Consider the following 8,965-nt stretch of genomic DNA (forward strand, 5'->3'; position numbering starts at 1 on the left):
CACCTACTACAGTAGTACAAGTTTATATGCCAACTAGCTCTGCAGGTGGCGAAGAAATTGAAGAAACGTATGATGAAATAAAAGAAATTATTCAGACTGTGAAGGGAGACGAAAATTTAATAGTCATGGGTGACTGGAATTCGAGTGTAGGAAAAGGGAGAGAAGGAAACATAGTAGGTGAATATGGATTGGGGCTAAGAAATGAAACAGGAAGCCGCCTGGTAGAATTTTGCACAGAGCACAACATAATCATAACTAACACTTGGTTTAAGAATCATGAAAGAAGGTTGTATACATGGAAGAACCCAGGAGATACTAAAAGGTATCAGATATATTATATAATGGTAAGACAGAGATTTAGGAACCAGATTTTAAATTGTAAGACATTTCCAGGGGCAGATGTGGACTCTGACCACAATCTATTGGTTATGACCTGTAGATTAAAACTGAAGAAACTGCAAAAAGGTGGGAATTTAAGGAGATGGGACCTGGATAAACTGAAAGAACCAGAGGTTGTACAGAGATTCAGGGAGAGCATCAGGGAACAATTGACAGGAATGGGGGAAAGAAATACAGTAGAAGAAGAATGGGTAGCTTTGAGGGATGAAGTAGTGAAGGCAGCAGAGGATCAAGTAGGTAAAAAGACGAGGGCTAGTAGAAATCCTTGGGTAACAGAAGAAATATTGAATTTAATTGATGAAAGGAGAAAATATAAAAATGCAGTAAATGAAGCAGGCAAAAAGGAATACAAACGTCTCAAAAATGACATCAACAGGAAGTGCAAAATGGCTAATCAGGGATGCCTAGAGGACAAATGTAAGGATGTAGAAGCCTATCTCACTAGGGGTAAGATAGATACTGCCTACAGGAAAATTAAAGAGACCTTTAGAGATAAGAGAACGACTTGTATGAATATCAAGAGCTCAGATGGAAACCCAGTTCTAAGCAAAGAAGGGAAAGCAGAATGGTGGAAGGAGTATATAGAGGGTCTATACAAGGGTGATGTACTTGAGGACAATATTATGGAAATGGAAGAGGATGTAGATGAAGATGAAATGGGAGATATGATACTGCGTGAAGAGTTTGACAGAGCAATGAAAGACCTGAGTTGAAACAAGGCCCCGGAGTAGACAATATTCCATTGGAACTACTGACGGCCTTGGGAGAGCCAGTCCTGACAAAACTCTACCATCTGGTGAGCAAGATGTACGAAACAGGCGAAATACCCTCAGACTTCAAGAAGAATATAATAATTCCAATCCCAAAGAAAGCAGGTGTTGACAGATGTGAAAATTACCGAACTATCAGTTTAATAAGTCACAGCTGCAAAATACTAACACAAATTCTTTACAGACGAATGGAAAAACTAGTAGAAGCCAACATCGGGGAAGATCAGTTTGGATTCCGTAGAAACACTGGAACACATGAGGCAATACTGACCTTACGACTTATCTCAGAAGAAAGATTAAGGAAAGGCAAACCTACGTTTCTAGCATTTGTAGACTTAGAGAAAGCTTTTGACAATGTTGACTGAAATACTCTCTTTCAAATTCTAAAGGTGGCAGGGGTAAAATACAGGGAGCGAAAGGCTATTTACAATTTGTACAGAAACCAGATGGCAGTTATAAGAGTCGAGGGACATGAAAGGGAAGCAGTGGTTGGGAAGGGAGTAATACAGGGTTGTAGACTCTCCCCGATGTTGTTCAATCTGTATATTGAGCAAGCAGTAAAGGAAACAAAAGAAAAATTCGGAGTAGGTATTAAAATTCATGGAGAAGAAATAAAAACTTTGAGGTTCGCCGATGACATTGCAATTCTGTCAGAGACAGCGAAGGACTTGGAAGAGCAGTTGAATGGAATGGACAGTGTCTTGAAAGGAGGATATAAGATGAACATCAACAAAAGCAAAACAAGGATATGTCTAATTAAGTCGGGTGATGCTGAGGGAATTAGATTAGGAAATGAGGCACTTAAAGTAGTAAAGGAGTTTTGCTATTTGGGGAGCAAAATAACTGATGATGGTCGAAGTAGAGAGGATATAAAATGTAGGCTGGCAATGCAAGGAAAGCGTTTCTGAAGAAGAGGAATTTGTTAACATCCAGTATTGATTTAAGTGTCAGGGAGTCATTTCTGAAAGTATTCGCATGGAGTGTAGCCATGTATGGAAGTGAAACATGGACGATAAATGGTTTGGACAAGAAGAGAATAGAAGCTTTCGAAATGTGGTGCTACAGAAGAATGCTGAAGGAGAGATGGGTAGATCACATAACTAATGAGGAAGTATTGAATAGGACTGGGGAGAAGAGAAGTTTGTGGCACAACTTGACCAGAAGAAGGGATCGGTTGGTAGGACATGTTCTGAGGCATCAAGGGATCACCAATTTAGTATTGGAGGGCAGCGTGGAGGGTAAAAATCGTAGAGGGAGACCAAGAGATGAATACACTAAGCAGATTCAGAAGGATGTAGGTTGCAGTAGGTACTGGGAGATGAACAAGCTTGCACAGGATAGAGTAGCATGGAGAGCTGCATCAAACCAGTCTCAGGACTGAAGACCACAACAACAACAACAAACAAGAAGTGCCAACACACTAAGTTTTGATTCATCCCAAAGCTCATGTTAAGGCTAATGATATGAAGTGAAATGTTCCAAACTATCATGTTAAGCTTAGTGGTACAGTATGAAATGTACCTGAATATAATTTTAAAGTAATGAACAATTTACTCGATTCAACACCAAACTACCGAAGGAAGTAGAATATAATGAATCAGTTAGTTCAGTAGACACAAGCAACACCATTTTAATAGGCTAAAATTCAGTGACTGTCTGAACTATTTGGTAGTATTTTCAAGTGTTACATTCAGACATAAGAGCGATCTCCATCAAAAACTCTCACAATAAGAACCTTAACGGTAATTACAAAATGCACACTAGTAGACACTCCAGTAATATCGAGAGATATTAGAATAAGTGTAAAGTAAATCTATAAAGGTGCTGAGAACCATGAGGGCGCAAAGTGTGTGTGTGTGTGTGTGTTGAGGCTTATGGGCGCTCAACGTCGAGGTCATCAGAGCCCGGGTGCAAAGCACACCTTCATCGATTTTGAGTTGAGAGTATGTGCAAATGCTTTTGGCATCTGTTCGTCATATGGTGAATCTGTTTTATCAATGCTGTCGGCCCACATTGTACATATGAACATTCAAAAAAACTGTCTCATTTATTTTTCTGCTACCATATTCACCTCCATGTGAGCCCAAAGCACAAATCATAATTTTGTGTCTCTGCTCTGCTCAGTTGATATCTAAGGTCACAAACATTAAATTCCTGCTTTCTCACCTTATCGTTGGTATCACATTATGCTGAAGGCAAGGCTAGCTAAATCTTTCATAGTGTGAAAAACGAATGCTGAGGATTTCAGAACCACTAAGAGTGTTACCAACCTCTCTACAAAACCAAAAATTGATGTACATTGTAAGAATGAATATTTCAGTATTCTTAGAATGATGGAGTTTTCAGCAGGTGGCCAGGAACTGCTGTTTGAAGTAACATGTTCTTCACTGGAATCTTAGGAAATCACCATTTTCTTCAAGTAACGTCGAGCGAGGTCACAATATGTCATTGCCACGCAATTTGTAGATGCCTTGCAAAATCTAGTGCCCAAATTCGGAGGCAGAAGACAAATATCAACTTTGAAAAACAAAGACTTGCCAAAATTACTAGACTCAAAAGGCTAGAGTTCATGTCTGAGGTGGACAGGCAGTTTCATCTGAACCACATGCCACAGAATGTGTTTAATGAAAGTGATGTCAGCGAGGACTCTGAAGTGTCTGAATATACCACAGTTGTGTGTGTGGTGCATTTACTATTTGTTCTTTATGCTCTGATTCTAATTTAACATTTATTACAGACTTAACAACTGTCAAAAAAGACACTCTAGTCATCAGCCTGAACATGAAAATTTTGTAAATTAACGTGAATAATAATCTTGAATATTAATTAAGATTTCATAACTTAAAGTGGGTACATCTTTTTTTTCGTGGGAAACTTAGGATGCTGAGAATTGGTTAAAAAAACAAATCAAACATATGAGACTGATGGCTCATCTACGAATCTGAATTTTACAATAATCTATGTTTCTCAAAACTTTGTGTCTGTATGTTAGGCCCTTATGGTTGTTAGTGCTGCATATATTCTGACTACCATGGTCGGGGGATTGCGGATATATTACTTTATGATCACTGTGTGGAAGCTACTAGCTTTTTCAAACAAGGAGCAGCTATGAATGAACTTACAAAATATATAAAAACTGAAGAAGATCGTTGTATTGTGATCATTGTCATGGCCAGTTACATTCCTATAACTAAAGTACATAGTGTAAATGTAATATGAAAGTAATCGTAAATGCTGTTGAGAATAAACTGTTTTTGTTGTTGGAATTCCACACAGACATGATCTTCTGGATTCATCACGTGTGAATAAATATCAGAAAAGCCAACAAAGAATACTCAAAGATATGCAAGGCTTACCAAAATTTATATTTTGTAAGTGTAGACTCCCACACAAAGAGACTGCTACAAAAGACATGGAATGCATTTTAACACAAGCAGGAAGAATCTCTTGTGCAGAAAAATTAGCTGGATGCTGGAAGCAATTAATAGGCAAGAAGATTTAGTTGATGTTGTTCCAGCTCTTTCATTAATGCCAGATAATTCCACAGAAGGGGCTATTTCTGCCACAACAGCAGCAGAATCTACTAGAACTGGAAATCAACCATTACAGGAAGATTCATCATTTGCTGAAGATGAAGTAGCAGCAGTACCACTACCATCAGCAGAAGCAACTTCAGAAGGGAGTGTTAGACTTCGATCCAGAAAGAAAACAGCTCCATTGATGCCTCTCAAGGATTTTTTGTCAGCAGGCAATATTGTATAAACAATAGTTTAAACAGTGCATTAAAGTCAGAAAACGAAAATCTGTTAATAGTTTCCTATTGGAATGCACAGGGATTAGGGGGAGTTAGGTCCAATAAAAGTCAATCTGAAATAGTGGTTAAAAAATAGATTTTATGTAAAAAAGTGCATTCATTAAAACATGTGCAAGCATGCACTACTGTTATTAAAAAGTTTGAAATGATAGGTAAGTATTGTAGAGTTAACAAAAAAGGAGAGGGTACATGCATATATGAGTATGTTGGGACAGGGTTTGATTCACAGGAAATTAAATTAATAACATTGTATGCATGGAAGAAATTTGGAATATTGTGTAAGTGAATTAATCAAACTCAAGATGATTTTTGTGGGTGTATATACATCACCATCATGCAATTTTGCTGTTTTCTTGCAAAGCCTTGAAACAATGCTAAATGAATTCAAATATCAATTAAACAATGCAATTGTTCTCAGAGATTTTAATCATAATCTTAAAAATAAGGGTGATGAATGGCAAAAACTGAGTAATCTGTTCTTAATTTATAAAGTGACCGCTATGGTATTTGAAGGATCTGACACAATGATTAACCAAGTATTAATTATCAACAAGAACCAATGTGAACATATCACTGAATAATAAATTCTGGGTTTTCTGATAATAACACAGTCATATTGACCTTAATATTCTCTCTAACGAGGATCCGGTGGTCAGTGATAAATACAGAGAGAGCAGAATTATTAACAAAGATGGCATACAGATTTTTAATCACATGTTGAAACATGTAACTCAGTAATAGAATCAATATACAATTTAGATAAAAAGTTTGAGTCATTTCTCGCAAGTTATAGACATTGTTTTAATGTTTCATTTCCAATAAATCAAGAGAAATTTAAGGTTAAATTAAAGACAGTGGTAATTCCAGTAATCAAAAAGGCCAAAAAATATCCTCAGAAAGTTAAACAAATCTTCCAGTAACACTGACATGTTACACCCTAGAGAAAATTTACACAAAACTATAATAAAATTATAATAGCAGTTAAGAAGCTTGATAATGACCCACATGTATTAGGACAAGTAGTAACAAAATAAAATCAGTGTGAGAGGTAATGAATAGGAATATAGGTAGATGAAAAGAAAGAAAACAAACAATAACTTTGTGTTTGAAATTGAAGGTAGAACTTTTGAAGACCCACTGCAGATACATACACAAAAAACATTACACAAATACAGCAATATACTCAATTCAGAGCGGATATAGTTCCAGCCTAATTGTGCTACTTCCTCTGAAAGGTAAGACTGTGTTTCTATATCGTGTAACTGCATCAGAGGTGTAAAATGCTGTAAATAAACTAAAAGATGAAAATTTCACGTGGCAGTGACTGGATTCCAGACAAAGTAATAAAACATAATGCAAGATATATGGACTCCCAGCTTGCTGATATCATTAATGTATGAACAGGAGTCTTTCCAGAGGAACTAAAGAATTTGACTATCAAGGTATTGTACAAGAAGGGTGACCATTGTGATATTATTAATTATCAATTCATATCACTGTTACCTGGTTTTTCAAAAATAATTCAAAGCACAATGTATGAAAGACACTCCCATTTTCTTAATAAAAATCAAATATTGGTTAACAAACAAATTGGTTTTAGGAAAAATGTGTCAACTGATGCAGCATTCTATACCTTTTTAAAATTGATCATAAATTCCATAGATAGTAATGAACTAAATTGTGGCATGTTTATGGATCTATCCAAGATACTGTATGTAATCAACATATGATTTATTGCCCAGGACGCTACACTGTTACAGGATTTGTGGAATGGCATATGATTCATTCCATTCATATCTTTCCAACAGAGTTCAGTGAATAGAGATACAAAATACTGGTGGAGTTTACTCATCAGCACACCAGAGACTTACATACAGAGTGCCCTAGGGTTCAATAATAGAGCAATTGCTGTTCTTAATATTTGTAAATGATATGCCAAGCCACAAAAATAAAATAAAAAAATTAATTATTTTCTGTAAAGAAAACTTATATTAAAGTGACATGTTCCACATCATTAAATGTCGTATTCATGACCTATGTAACAAGAATTAATGTATGTTTATATGTACATATCAGTAGCAGATACAGTTTTGTTTACCAATGACACCAGTCTGTTTATTAAAGCTATGTACAAGCTGCCATATAGATTAGAAACGCAGTAGCTACAGAAAAGGCAAACACATGGTTTAGAGGCAACGTCAAGCTGTTTGGATAAATTTAAGCCATACAACAAACAAACTAGGAATCAGTTTAACAGTAGAACTTGGAAAGTGTAAGATAGAGCAAACTCCTCTTGCTAAATTTTTAGGAGTAAGGCTAGAAGAACATTTAAGGTGGGATAAGCGTACATAACTGTTAAATAAAAAATTAAGTCTTTATTATTGTGTTCTTAAAACGTTTAAAAATTCCTGTAGTACTGATGCAGTGTTACATTCCTAATTTGCACTGACATATAGCATGTTGAGGTAAGGCAGCATGTTTTCAGAGAAGTCTAGTCTGGCTAATCACTGTCTGAAAGAACAGATACCATCGGTGACCATGCAGCTCGTTAGAATGAAATTACAATGAAATGAACCCCCTTAGCTGCTTACAGGTGTTGACATACATCAACGGGTACAGATGAAAATGTGTGCCCTGATTGGGACTCGAACCCGGGATCTCCTGTAGTGCAGGACAATACATTGAGAATGTGTGTTTCGCGGGAGGCGTGCCAGAGATAAATCCCTGCAGTTGCGCTATCCTCTGAGTCCTCGGTGGCTTAGATGCATAGAGCGTTTGCCATGTAAGCAGGAGATCCCAGGTCCGAGTCCCGGTCAGGGCACACATTTTCATCTGTCCCCGTTGACGTATGTCAACGCCTGTAAGCAGCTAAGGGTGTTCATTTCATTGTAACCTCAGATCTGCGCTTGTAGTACATCTTTTGTCAATAGTATTTGTCGCCATAAGCACTGAGCTTTGTGATGAAATGTATTGCAACATAATATGCAACTGACGATCTGAATCATTGGATGACTGTGTACTTACACATTTTATTGACACTGAGAGTCTTTAAGGTTGCACACTTATAGAATTGCTCGAACTCAACTTTTGTGTGAACTGCAATATTTGAAAAACCTTTTTCGTTTCAGTCTAACGTGGTTTGTGAGTTGCCCATCCTATTATCAGTCTTCATGGAAAACAAGGTAGACATTTATCAACTTAAGGTGAGCAATAAAGAGAACTTTGAATTACTAGTTTCATAACAGTGATCACCAAGAAATGTAATTTTGAGGAGATTGAGGTTCCAAATTGTGCCAAGTGCTGGTTACAGTAGGTGAGTTGTAACCACTAACTTGCCTGCTTGCGAAGGTCGAAGGGAGATAGACAGTACACAGAATATAGTCGAAATCACCTACCACTCCACAGAAGGAAGTTACCTCAGTAATATGTCAACTGAACTTAGCCGAGTAGTGCTTGTTGACTCCTTTTGTAATTTCCTATTACTCCAGACTAGTACTGGAAGAAACACGAAGTTACAGATGTGCCCTAATGTAATTTCGAAAAGACGAATGCAAACGTGATCAGTCAATCACATTATGCTGTATGGTTAATTGAGTGTTGGACTCCATTTCAGAGAGACTGGAGGTTCACTGGTTCATGATAAAAGACCTGATCATTTGCTAATCATTATTTGGATCACGCCAATGGCAAACAGGTTCCACATCAGCTCTTTGGCATTTCTTTCACGAATAGCTGCAAACAAAGCTGATAATTACAAGAGATTAATATAAAGGGACATGTTTGGATTGTTAAATAAATAAATCTGGACGGAATTAATGTAAATATACGTAAATATATTCAAGATTCTGAAGAGCCAACAAGATAGATGTTTACATATAGAAAGCTATGAGAACTAGAGATGATATGTGACAGCAAGATATCTCTTTGCTAGCCGCAGAAAAGAATGTGAAGGCCACGCTTTCTTTTGTTATCATAGAGAGTA

This window comes from Schistocerca piceifrons, chromosome 2, assembly GCF_021461385.2.
Source record: "Schistocerca piceifrons isolate TAMUIC-IGC-003096 chromosome 2, iqSchPice1.1, whole genome shotgun sequence".
NCBI classification, from domain to species: Eukaryota; Metazoa; Arthropoda; class Insecta; order Orthoptera; family Acrididae; genus Schistocerca; species Schistocerca piceifrons.